We start from the raw sequence: 9,947 nt of genomic DNA on the forward strand, positions 1-9,947 counted from the left end.
TATATATATATGAACTTTCAATTAATCAAAGAATCCTGAAAAAAGTATCTTCACCACAATATTAAGCAACACAACTGTTTCCAACATTAATAAGAAATCTTTTTTAAGCATCAAATCCTTTTTTTTTTTCTTTTCTTTTTTTTCTGAAGGATCATGAGCCACTGAAGACTGAAAAGTTAGCTTTCCCATCACAGGAATAAAATACATTTTAAAATATATTTAAAAAGAAAACAAGTTATTTTAAATTGTAATAATTTTCAAAATATTATTGTTTTTACTGATCAAATAAATGCAACCTCGGTGAGACTTTAACATCTGACTGGCATCACAAAAATTCAAAATTACACAAAGAAAAGTGTCATGTATGTCACTGAGCAATAAATAAAGAAATGCTATACATTTCAAATGCAAACAACATTTTGCAATCAGGCATAAACCTTTTTTTATAATTGTATAATAAGGATTTAGTGAGGAATTTGGGAAGATCTGATTAAAGCCACATAAAGATAACTGTAAAGACATTTGAGAAGCAGGTTGCTCTGAATAAGGTTGTAAAGTTTAAAGGTCCTCTTGTTATTTTCTTTTGAGATCTGTCTAAATGAGATAGAGAGAGAAAGAAGAGAGAGAAGGAATACACAACTTACTTTCAATAAATGTCTTTTGAGCTAAGGAGACTTTTCCCCCCCTAAATATAAAATATATAATATAAAAAATATATATATACCTCAGCACAACTGCAGTGACCAACTTAAAATACGTGTGTGCCTTCTTGAAAACGCACTGTAAATGTTTAAACACGTTTAAAATTGTTTAAAATAACATGGGTTGGGCGTTTCTGCGATTGATTAAGGATATACAACAAAATAAATGGTTGTAACTAAGCAAATGTTCAATAGTAATTGACGATTAACAGTTGCAGTTGATTAACAGTAACAGTTGACGATTGATAGCTATTGTCTTGGTGGGGAAAAAAACAACGGAAGTAAAATGACTGGTTACCAGTGGGATTCGAACCATGATCTCCAGCGTGGGAGGCGGATACTCTAACGAGATGGCTTAAAAACTCAGTCTCTTACATCAATCGCTAGAGTGCCTCTTGAGATCAGGGGAGTGAGGTTTACACGCACAGCTCATATTGGCCTACTCAATGACATTTTCACCAACATTCCTTATATATTCTCTATATATATATATATAAATAAATCTTTTGTACTCAACACACCCTGACCCTCTGTACCTGACCCTCCTTGAGTCGCACTTTCTCTGCAACCTACTCAGGTGAGATAGATATGCAATCACCCGTCCCATACCCCATCCATTGCCTTCGCCGCTTTGTACCGCCAGTCTGGCAGGCGGGTCTGTGACCAGCGCCTGAAATGGCTGAAGGACCGGATGGCTGCTTTCCTGTGCTGGGCTACCTCCATCCTCCACCCCTCACCCATGAGTTAAAGGACAACTCCGGCGCAAAATGAACCTTAGGTCTAATTACACATTGGTACATAGTCAACCGTTCCCTGAGATTTGTTTTCATGATTATCGAATGTAAAGAGTTTTATCTCTAAAAACTGTTTAGCTTATAACGCAAGTATATGGAGCATAGAGTAATGAAAATAAAAATCACTAGAACGCCAAGCCAAGTTCTGGCTCGTTCACATCTCACCAGCGCACTTGGCTCGGCGTTAAGTTACTTAAGTTACTGATTTTACTTAAGTTATTGAACAATAAGTTACTGATTTTATATAATTTTTAATATATAATAATTCTATAACTCTATAATAATATAATCTTTATTATTACCCATCACACACTTTGAACCTGTGCTGCTGAGACCTGGGGTGAAGGTGAAGCTGGGGTTGTACCAGGACGACAGTGTTGTAAAAATCACCTCATGGCGTGAGGTCAATCAACAGCTTGGCCAGGACTGCCCGGACATACTGCATGTGGTTGACCTCATCCTATGCATCCCCGCTTCAACAGCTGATTGTGAGTGGGGTTTTAGTGCCATGAAGCTGGTCAAAAGTGACTGGTGGACCTGCTGACTGTACAGCTGTCCCGTTTCCATCACATACTTTGATCTAGTCCCACCCATCAAGTTGTGGCATGTGGAAATCTCCGGTCTCGAATAAGCTTTCATAGAGCACAGAGACCAGCAGAGATAGGATGAAGCTGATGATGAAAGCCAGCCCATTCTCACCCCCAAGGCGTCACCTAACTGACGCCTTGGGAAGCATTTGACCATGCTTCAATATCTGACGCTTTAGGCGCCCTTTAGTGTCAGTTAGATGATGCCCAGGGTGATTTCCGTCATTTTGACAGATTATGAATTGCATTTACCTGTGAAAAAAAAAAAAACTTGAATAGTGACGTGAGGATTTTAAGGGGACTAACGAGAGATTCTTATATCGTAATTAAATTCAGGAAAACAGACCGCAAATGTGCCGTGTCATCATGAGGAAAAGAAAGCAGCGATTGAAAGAGCTTGCCATAGATATTCTTGTTATAACATGTCATGTTAAAATACCAAGTATAACATTATTCTCAAAATGTCTAAAAATGAAGGAAAATTGACAGCTCATCCAGTCAAACTGGAATTGCCACCCATAATTCAAAACGCAGTAACCGTCTTCAGGAAGTTGTCCCGTGGGTGCTTATTCCCGTGACTGCTCGAGCCCCCCTGCTCCTGATGTGAACAGACCTGCTAGTCAGGCTTACAGAAGTGTCACCACATCCGAGAAGAAATTATTAAAGGTACCGAGAACCGTTAGCATGTCCTTCGCACAGCATGGCTTTATGTTACCCAAATTCACTCTGGTCGTGTCTACTCACACAGTTAACAAATTATCTTCTCGATGTTATAGGCCTGTCCTAAACTAACACTCTGATGAATCATAGGGTTAAAAAGAACAATATGCAATATAAAATTAGATATAAAAGATATACAATTAATGCCTGAAAAAAGACAACACTTCCAATTAACTCCATAAGCTAGACAGCTTTTTGTGAGGACAGTCCTCATAAAATGATTACAAAAGATGACAACCCTTATCCAGAAAGCTGTGGAAGGCACGACAATTCATTTTTTAAACAAACAAACTATAACAAACCCTACGTGTTTATATTTCTTTTTTACCCATGTGAAATATTTTAACATTGAAAAAAAAAATATATAGGCTACTTACAGTAACATCCAAACACTAAATACAGTAGGAATTCTGTTTTTGTCAAACAGCGACCCATAGAGTCGCAATGGAGTAAGGTGTGGCCCCTTTAAGAGCTGCCCTCGCCAGGTTAATTCGGTTTGATGCTTCTTATCATATTTTAAGTGAAAGCCGGACTGAGTGAGACTCGTCTGGTTTTCTCACGCGGTCAGTTTCTAATTTTTTTCCTTGACTCTTCCGAGCCTGTGGTCACATGACCTGGCAAAAGACGGTCCGTCTTCTCCAAACTTATTGGTGGTAGTATTTCAAGAGGGCTGCCCCGCTCGGAGCATTGATAGTGTCAAGTGCTGGATATTGGCCTGAGGAATCATTAAAATAACTCATATGCGTCTCTTTTGGCCAAAAGTTACACGGTGTGCTTTTAAATAAATGTATGAAAGAGTTATGGCTATCAAGCGGTATTTCGTTCAATCTAACACTAGAGGGCATCCTGGGATTTGTATTTGGCTGAGCAAACTGACAAAGCGCAATTAACCAGTGTAATGTGACAGCACTGGAAATATCAAGTAAAAAATGTCTCTGTTTCATTTTTCATGTTTAATTTTTTGTTTGTTTCCCTTGTCTAACCACCATTTCGCACCAGTCCAAGAGTAAAGAGGAATTTTATCTAGGCCTATAAGTAGGCTAATTGAAATGTGTTCTGCTCTGATCAGGGTCAGAATAAAGAACAGCAAAATCACAGGATGTGGCAAAAATGCACTATTAAACGCTTAAAAAGCGCTATTTAAAATTATTACATTATATTATTTGCATTATTGCATCATTGCATTATTTATTGTTTTGTAGGCAACAAACATATACAATGTTTTAGAGCCTAGTCATTTTTTATTTCTTTGATTATTTCATTTAAATTAATTTAAGTTAATTTCAATCCATGTTGAAACAAAAGACGAGTTCTCTCAAAGCAAAGCTTGTTTTGGCTGCTTGCCTCATGCTCACTCTGATTGGCTATTACATCTTCTCAGTCCATGACTCCTGGGTCACTAAAGACCTCAAAATGGCCCCTCTGGCCCTCAGCCCATCTCATGCTGTTGATTTGTCTATGAAATTACTATATTTAACAAAAGAAGAAGCTGCCAAATTCAACAGACATAATTAAAAAATTGTTTGAAATCGTTATTTACTGGTTTTATCTTTCTACCTTCATGTGAAATGCTTATTATTTCAAGGCAAGAGATCAGACTTAGTGAAGTGTTAGAAAGATCAAAGACAAACATCTGAAAAAAACATTTGAGATTAACTGGAGATTTCCACAATAAAACTGATAGGCTATAGGCTACTTTGGAACAATGCATTGCACTGCATGCACGCACAGACAAAATTATTGTACAATCTAAAAAATGCTGGATTATTATTTTTTTAACCCAAATGATGGATTCAGCCTAGTTGGGTCCAAAGAAGTTTCTCCTCAGGAACCTATATATAATATAAAGTACATCCTCCCACTTTCAACTGTATTAACATACAAATATTTAACAACTGAGATTTAAACAATTTTCACAGACATTTGATGAACAAAAATGGAATAATGAACCTCTGAACACAGAGTCGGGAGGGGGTCAATCTCAAAAGTAGAAGTCAGTATCCAACCCGGTCTCATCCCAAGACGTCATATAACTGACGTTTTGGGACATCTTTTGACCATACGTCAATATTTGCCTTTTTAGGGCCCCCTTAAACGCCAGTAGATGAGGTTATGGGATCCTAACTCTACCCCAGACCTAAACCTAACCCGTCACCTAACCTGTCACCTAACTGACGTTAAAGGTAAAGCGTCAGTTGTATGACGGCCCGGGATCGCCATCTACCGACGTTTAAGGGGGCCCTAAAAAGGCAGATATTGACGTATGGTCAAAAGACGTCCCAAGACGTCAGTTCTATGACTTTTTGGGATGAGACTGTGTTACAGTATCACACAGGCGATACCAGCAATAACGGCCACAGCAGGGCCAGAGTACTGGCCCATGGCAGGAAAGGAGCTTGAGCCCACTGCAGAGCTGGAGGCTGTGCTAATGCCCACCACACATCCTGAGCTAATGCCAGTGCCCACAACAGAGCCTGATTATGAGACCACACCTGTCCTGGAGCCGAAAGTATCCGGCCAAACTAGTGTGTGCCGACTTCTTCCTGTTGATAATAGACCTCCACTGCCCAGGTGAGTCTGTCCCTCCCACCCTTCAGTCCCTCAGCTCCTCTATTGGCTCTTACCTGCTCGGCTCCACCGTGGACTTCTAGTTTGCTAGCTCAGCCAAGGTGTGATGACTCCCGTGTTTCACCTCAGACATCCAGGCCCGTAGCTCCAACTTACCCCGTTGAGCAGTCGACTCCACCTTGGCTCCACCTGGGACCATCGTCCCCATGCTTCCTTGTCCCACCGACTCTGCCTTGGTCGGACTTGCACTTCACTCCTTCTGGTTTACCTGTGGCGTCAGCAGGATCCTCAGTCAATCTGCCTCAATCCTCCAGCGCCAAGGTTCCACATCGGGACCTCATCGCTGTGGGACCGCAGTGCCCTCCAGGACCTCGGTTGTCACCTAGGTCCCTTCAGTCCTTCTGCTTCACCAGGGTCTCCAGACCTCTCGGCTACACCGCTGGTCGTCGTAACTGTGCAATGGCTCCTCCCACCATTGATTCCACTGAGGGCCCACACATCACCTGTGCTCTGGACGTCCACCTTTTCCATCCCGCCATTGCCTCGTCCTGGTTCCTTCCACCATCAGATCCTTCATGGCGGTGTCCACCATCAACTCCTCCAGGGGTCCTTCCACCGTCTGCTCCGCCCTGGTTTCTCCTGCCTAGTTCTGGTTTTTCGCTTAGCCCTCGTTCGCCTCCAGAGCCCCCACCCTCCCTATCCCTCTGTCGATCTGTTATGGCGGAAACCCACCCGAAGTCACAGGCAGCAATGGGGCTATGATTCGGCTCTGTTTGGCATGGCTCGGTTTATATTTCAATTGCAGTTTAGTACTGCTTAAAAGTGGGTGGGATTAAATGCATCTTTTATAGTTTAGTACTGCAAAAATGTAATTTGTAAAAAGCCTGTACAGTATTGGTTCACCATTATTTCAAAAGGGGTATGTTCTTGCTAAATTCCTCCCAAATTTAAGATTGTTGTATCTTAATAATAGAATGAGTACCCCTTATAGGTCTATAATACTTAGAGTATAAAGTATAAATATTTTTTTAATTCTCCTGTTTGTTACCTCTTTATTCCCAAAACTTTACATATTGTTCCCTTGTAAGTACATGTAAGTACTTTATAGGTACACTATAATTACAGAAAGTAAATTCCTGTTAATTACACAGTACTTTCCGGGCTGTAATCTAATGTGTTTTCCATTATCTATTTTTAATTATATATTATTATCTCAAACAAATAAATAGCCTAAGCAATTTTAACAGTGGCTTTTATCCAGTCATAACATTTGTTAAAGTTTACCTTTTTAATTTTAATAACATAAAATACATATGCCACCAGGAACTGAAGCCTTTTTCTCTCATCTAGGCACTTTGACTCACGTTTGAATAAAAGTCTTTTTTTTCCTGACCCCCACCCTTGTTTTTCAAAGATCTTCTCCTCTTTACTGGCTCAGGACAAGAGAATGTTTTACCCCCCAGAGACCCTGTTCAAACACCACACTTTAAAAAAATGGTTTCCAAGATCTCAGCACACTAATGAACTAATGATACACTCCCTATTCAGGCTGTGGAATGATGGATATCAGATGGTTAATAGCCATCTGGAACTTTATAAGTATGATCATGATGATTAAAAAAAAAGAACTTGACATTGAACAATGGCATTAATATTAACATTGAAATGTGACCCTTGTTATGAGATAACCTGGGCATCAGATTCGGATGACCTGATCATCATGGGCGTAGCCATCATTTCAGAAGTGAGGGGGACAGAAATGTCAATTGTCAAGCTGGTTCACACAGAACTCTTGTTTGCTTGTAAAAACGATAGACACGCACTGTAAAAATGAATATGACTGAATATGTTAATCAATAAATCAATAAAATTGAGGCAACAGATTACAATCAATATTATTAATTAAATTTAACAAATTAGAATTGAGTAATAAGTAACCAAATGAATTACTTAAAAAGTTAACCATTTAAAATGAGCAAAATTTACACATTTTTCTAAACAAAAATATCGGAATAACATACTGACGTCAAAGATGAATTAAGACCTCTTTTTTTATTGCCATCATTGAAGACACCTGATGTTAACACTAGAACGGCCACAACGGTCATTTTGACCATTTTGAATTTTATATCTACAATAAATTTGTTGAAAAAAATAATAAAATCCTGCTGGTACCTGACTTTTCCTAAAATTGTCTGTATTTTCATTTAAAATGCTTTTCATATAAATTAAGTTACGTAAACGTAAGGCAAAACAAAACAAAAATGAACATATATTTCGGCCATAGACGGTCATATTGACCGCACTGAATTTTCCGTTAAATATCCCGCGTTTGATCGTGTTCTCTCTCAACTGTCAACAGAAAGGTCCGTTCGGTCACCTCTGTAGCAGTGTTTGCTATATAATAATTTCTACATTACTTGTTGATCAGAAATAAGCAACAAAAAAAAAAAAAACGGACTACAGTTATCTATAATACTTACGTTATCTATAGGCTATATATATAGCCTATATATTGCTAGGCTAAAATGTCTAAAATGAATGAGCGAATGAGGAGGAACATGACTCGAGCCATGGCCCTGGAGATGCTTCAGAACTTGACGATGATGATTCGGATGCAGGGGAACAATCGTGACAGCGATGTTTCCTGGGTGCAAGTTACATTTCCTCCGTATCAGAGAGTGATTCAGAGTCAGAGTCCACATTGAGGAAAAAGAGACGGCTGCTATCATCAGACACGGCGGATACAGATGTTCTATTCATGTCGGATGATCCTGGTGAGCTCTGCTGCCCTGTCCTGCGCTGTTTGTTTTGCTGCATGGGTTGTTCAATAGTTCTGCTCTATAATTATTATTAGCCTATTGACTGCTTCGCAAATCGTCACTATCTAACGTTTTCGTCACAGTTTTTGTCATTCAAACCTAGTTTTTATTTAGTTATCGTCTCGTTTTCGTCTTTGAAAAAATGTGGTTGACGAAAATAATTACAAAAATTATTCATCAACAAAATAAACACTGTTTTGAATCTAACGGTCAAAATGACCGTTTGTGGCCGTTCTAGTAGTTTTGGAATTCTGGCACTTCTAGTGTTAACAAGCAGAATCACTGAAGGAGTAAACCGTAATTTTTAAGTCACCATTATGGAGATCAGTGTGTGTTTTAGTTGGCCTCTTGACCCTCAACTTGTTGTAGATGTTGTTTGGCTGCTATACGTGAATTATAACCGGCAGATGAACAAATAGAAAACGTGATTTGATGGTGTTGGTTGTGTTTTAACATAATCATTAATTCACAATAATTTGACCTGCATCACTAATCTCTATTTGTTTTTCTGATATTTTAAAAACTAATGTGTTTTTCCGATATTTTTGTTTAAAAAATGTGTAAATTCTACTCATTTTAAATGGTTAACTTTTAAGTAATTCATTTGGTTAATTGTTACTCAATTCTAATTTGTTAAATGTAATGTATAATGTTGATTGTAATCTGTTGCCTCAGTTTTATTGATTAGATTTAACATATTCAGTCGTATTCATTTTTACAGTGCGGGCAGTGGAAGGGGAAAACCACAAAGTCTCACGATGCTTCTTTCAAAAATGTATCTTATTTTAACTTGAGTGCCATGAATGCCACTTTTAGAACGCAAAAAGATGCAAGGCGTAAACGCAACGGTCAAACAGATCCGTCTAGTTCTTTTTTCCATAGAAAATATGGGAAAAGTAGCGCAGTGGAATGGAAAAACACGTTGTGAACAGGCCCTATAACCAATGACCAATAACCAATAAGTTGTTCTATATACAATTTTAATAATATTTCCTGTATTTTTCTAATGACAATTTTTGGTGTGTGTAGGCTAACATTATGTGCATTGTCATCATGGATTTTATACAATGTAATAAAAAATGTTTATTTTATCACAGAATTAGGCAGAAACAAGGCTATATTGTATAGTTTATATAATGTTATACAGGTTATGTCTATTAGCACTGCATTACTTTGTTATGAAAGATGAGATGCGTTGAAAAACAAACTTAAACCATAAATTGTTGCTATCGTTTATCATTTTGCATTGCCTCGTTTTTTTGAATAAAAATCTAATGTAAATCCAGTGAAATGTTTGATTTTTGCATGAATAAATATATGACTCCATTTTGGATTCCTATTGTATTTTTTTTTAAGTGTGCGGACAACTTCTGTTTAGCAAGTTTTTCTTCAAGATATCTTTTGCCTTTCCACTGAAGAGATGCTATGACAAGTACAGAGTTGAATGGATGTTTAGCTATTAAATAAAAAGTTCTTTAACATTTACTTTTGTTAGCAGGCCTAAAATAGTCAACAGATCTCACTTTCCTAGTTGCAGCGCTTGCTTAAAGTCCCAGATCAAAGTGAGGAGCTCTTATTGTTCAGCTCACACTACACACAATGTCACCATTCATGCATGGGTGTCTTTTAAGCCAAAAGCCTCTCATAACCCAAAGTATTGCTGGGTAAGAAGAGGAGGGTACACTTGCGCCCCAAACTCTGACCCGGTCAGACGTCTTTGATCCCGAAGCCTATGTTCTTCCCGAGCATCCTTTG

This window comes from Pimephales promelas, chromosome 7, assembly GCF_988280905.1.
Source record: "Pimephales promelas chromosome 7, fPimPro1.hap1.1, whole genome shotgun sequence".
In the NCBI taxonomy this organism is placed as follows: domain Eukaryota; kingdom Metazoa; phylum Chordata; class Actinopteri; order Cypriniformes; family Leuciscidae; genus Pimephales; species Pimephales promelas.